Source organism: Ovis canadensis, chromosome 15 (genome assembly GCF_042477335.2).
Source record: "Ovis canadensis isolate MfBH-ARS-UI-01 breed Bighorn chromosome 15, ARS-UI_OviCan_v2, whole genome shotgun sequence".
NCBI lineage: Eukaryota > Metazoa > Chordata > Mammalia > Artiodactyla > Bovidae > Ovis > Ovis canadensis.
In genome coordinates this window covers 56,246,420-56,250,766 of record NC_091259.1, presented here as the reverse complement: position 1 = coordinate 56,250,766, position 4,347 = coordinate 56,246,420, and the positions used below count along the sequence as shown (strand labels likewise).

Here is a 4,347-nt window from a genome sequence, read left to right as displayed (position 1 = left end):
AAAATAGTGTTAAGGATGGAGGAGGACCTAACAAAGGAAGGATGTCTCAGGAACCAACAGGTTATCACACATTCAATATACATCTTCCTTGCTGACCGTCAGCTGACCTGACTCCACCCCTGAAGGACACAGCCTAACCTTGACTAATGACTTCTAAGACAGGGGGAGCAGGGAGCAGAAGTTCAGCAGTAAAGAATAAAAGGCCACAGCATCCAGCAGCAGCACAGACTTGCTTCTGATGCTTCTGTGATCACCAGTAAGCTCCAAAACTTGACATCATGGTGCATTTTACTGCCGAGAAGAAAGCTGCTATCATTAGCTTGTGGGGCAAAGTGAATGTGAAGAGGCTGGAGGCGAGGCTCTGGGCAGGTAGGAAGTGGACTTCCTGGGGGAGGACGTGCTCACCACCACTGCCTCTGTTTCTGCTAACTGGCTTCCCAGGTATGGAGAAGGTGCATCGCTGGATCTCCATTCCTTTGTTGAGGGTTTGTGTCTCCATGCTTCTTGGTAGTGAAACCTTTCTCTTTCCCATTAGGGATTACCATAACCTCCATGAGCCCATGTACTATTTCTTAGCTATGTTGGCAGACACCAACCTTGGAGTGACACTGAACATGATGCCCACAGTTTCGCGCATCCTGTGGCTGAATCACAGAGAGATTAGCCACAGGGCCTGCTTCTCTCAGGCCTACTTTATTCATACTCCTTCCATCGTAGAGTCTGGTGTTTTGCTTGCCATGGCCTATGACGGCTTCATTGCCATCTGCAACCCCTCGAGATATACCTCCATCCTGACCAACAGCAGGGTAATAAAGATTGGGATGGGGGTATTGACAAGGGCCAGGCTGTCAATTAAGCCAATAATTCTTCACCTTCCCTGGTCCCCCTATTGTTGATCCCATGTACTCTCTCATGCTTTCTGTCTACACCAAGATGTCATCAATTTACCGTGTGCCAATATCATCGTCAATCGTCTCTATCCTGTTGTGGTTGTATTGGCAATGGTCTTATTGAACTTCCTTGTCATCTTTTGCTCCTACATTTTGATCCTCAAGACTGTCATGGGCATTGCTTCTGGAGAAGAAAGGGCCAAGGACCTCAACACACCTGCTGCCTCCCGGTATTCTATGCCCCTGTAGTTGGTCTGACATTTAGTCATAGGTTTGGAAGACGTGCTCCTCATGTGGTCCACATCACGATGAGCATTATATGCTTCCTTTTCCCACTTTTTATGAATCCTGTCCCCTACAGCATTAAAACCAAGCAGATCCAGACTGGTATAATTCGTTTTTTCTCTCTGCTTCATTCTAGAGCATACCTTTGACACACTGTGCTCTGAAGAATAATTCAGGCAACTTGGGCAAGATGACAGCTTTGTTAATGGTAGCAACTAAGGAAAACCAAGTTAATATAACCAACCTCTCTGCTATTTAGAGGATCATATCACACTATCCATTTGTAGCTGAATTGCATATTATATAATATGCATATACTAAACATATATTTCAATAGTCCAACTGATCTTTGCTCTTTTCCCAGATAACTCGTTCTGTTGAATGAACCTATGGCACCCAATATATGATTCTTGGATTTACAGTATGGGCCACTAGTATTTAAATCAAAGCTCATTGTTTTTCAATATGTTTTGTATGTATAGGCTTTGATATATTTAGGAAAAACTCACTCAACTCCAGACATGTAGTTGCTGAAAATTTTCTCATATGGAACTAGTTTCTAGAAAATTGCACTAAGTGAAGCAATGATACTTATTCTCCTCAGTTTAAAATGACAACTCTAGGAAAAGTATATCTAATTATATCTAAGTCTGTTCAGTGAAAATTTTAATAAACATTTATTAAATATTATTGTTATCACTGGTAATATATGTGGTAGTGGTGGTTTATTCACTAAGTTGTGCCAGACTCCTGCCACCCTATGGACTGTAGTCCATCAGGCTCCTCTCTCCATGGGATTTCCATAGAAAAAATAAGGTTAGGGTTAGGGTTAGGGTTAGGCAAGAATACTGGATTGGGTAGCCATTTCCTTCTCCAGGTAACTTTCCTGACTCAGAGATCGAACCCAGGTCTCTTACTTTGCAGACAATATCCAGCATTACAGGTGGATTCTTTACCTACTGACTTACCAGTATATGTACATATAGAGAAATAATACAACAGATATATAATTATATTATTATTTTTACCAACAACATTACTTGACTGGAGATAGAGCTGGTTATATGTGTAAAGTGGGGAGAAAAAGAGAGGATGGAGGCAATGCTGATAAGTAGAAGAAAAAAATTACCTTTTCTAGCTTCAAATATTGAGCAAAGTTGATTTTGAGGCTTAAGGAGAGTAGGTTCATGATTCTATGACCAGCTGAAGAGCCAGGACCTATGACTAAAATGACAAGTATTAAAGTGAACCGAAATATGTTCTTGTGAACAAGAGATAGACAATGAAACACAAGGGTTTTGGAAAGGTGGAAGTGACCACCAGTTGACTGGTGAGCTGGACGTGGGCAATCAGAGGCTCCTTTGCCCTGTACTTGGACTGTGCGCTCTACTAGAAGCTGCCTCAAGGACACAGCCTCAGAATGATAATGTGGCTTGAGATCACCTAGACAGAATATATGATTTAATCCAGTTAAGCCCTCTATAGATGGGTGCAGAGATCTACTTGTTTCACCACATAGGTGCTCGATGTGTGTTGACTTGTTGACAGGATGAAGTTTATGTCCCTAACCATTCATAGAGGACCTCTGCCTACCTCTCTGGGGGAATCTGAGCAGTCTGAAGGGTGGCCATAGGAGGCATGAGTGCAGGATGGAGAGGGGAATACCAGCACCGTCCTCTGCTCTGGTTAACATACAAACTGAAGCACTGCAAGGAGCTTGTTAGAAGGGTGCTTAGCATGCTTAGAATCAATCTACCACCTTGTGGGGAAGCATGACCACGGGGAAGTTGATAACTCAAGAATTCCTTAGGGACATAAATTGCTTGTCCAGCTTTGTGCTGATGCTAAAGTTTAGATGCCTTAGAGATGAGCCCAAGTGGGCAAGATAAGCAGTGAGTAAAGAAACCAGAACAGGCCTTAGGTGGTCAGTTAAAGGTCAGTGGAGTAAAGGGAAAGGAAAATGAGCAAAAGGAGTATAGAAGACAAAGGAGAAACAGCTAGAAAACTGAAGTGAGGCCCAGAAAGGAGTCTAGGGGAAGGTCTCTCTGTCAATAGGACACTAAAGGAAGAAAGGAAATCAGGGTGTTCCTCTGGGACTTGAAATCTCTGGAATTAAATTTTAAATTCAAGAAAACAACTCTTCACCAGTGACTAACTCCTATCCAGTCCCAAAAGGAGTTCCTGTGAATGCAAGTTGAGGTGGAGCTGTTATCTGAGCCAAGCAACACAGGCCCAAACTTCTAGCTCCTTCCAGCACTTGGGGTCTAATCTCTTAGGCACAGACTTAATGGTCTCTAACTACTCCCACGCTTTGCAAATACTCCCCCTCCCCTACAGTGAATGACCCAGAAGTAAAGACTCTAGGAAAGGGGGAAGGAATAGTCTCTGAGGTCTCAATATGGTTCAGATGGAAGAGAAGCTATGATGAGTACTGCCATGTGAACTTCCAAAGTCCTTTAACCACTGGGTTTTAGTCATTTCACTTTTAACTGGAATAAAGCCACTTGAAACAGAGGTTTTTGAAGTTAAAATGAAAAATCATGTTTCTGATTCCCTGGTTCATCACAACAGAGACACTAGCAAAATATATACATCCAGATGTATTCTTCTTTTAATACCATCTGTCCTTTTACATTCTATCGGCACAGTTTTCAGTGTTACCATAATTTTTTATTGGAGTATAGTTAACAATGTTGTGTTAGTTTCTGCTGTACAATGAAGCCAGTCAATATATGTATACATATATCCCCTCCTGCTTGGATCTCCCTCTCATACACCCGCCCTTCCCATCTCATCCATCTAGGAAGCTGAGCTCCCTGTGCTCTACAGCAGGCCCCACTAGCTTTTTTTTTCACACATGGTAGCATATATATGTCAGTGCTACCCTCCCAATTCATCTTACTTCCCCTTCCCCACTCCTCGAGAAAGAAGATGTGTACATATATACAATGGCATAGTATTCAACCATAAGAGGAAATGAAATCGGGTCATCTGTAGAGATGTGGATGCACCGAGAGTCTGCCATACATAGCTAAGTGAGTCAGAAGAAGGAAAACAAGTATCACATATTAATGCATATAACGTAGAATCTAAAAAATGGCACAGATGAATCTATTTGCAGAGCAGAAATTGTGAATGGGCTTGTCTAATGTATTCTTTTCCTTAAGCGTTA

At 42.2% G+C, this 4,347-nt stretch overlaps 1 pseudogene; it reads left to right on the top strand.

Annotated features, from left to right (window-relative positions):
* The first annotated feature begins 278 nt into the window (after window positions 1-278).
* Window positions 279-1,324, top strand: LOC138421010 (olfactory receptor 51B6-like; annotated as a pseudogene).
* The last annotated feature ends 3,023 nt before the right edge of the window (window positions 1,325-4,347 follow it).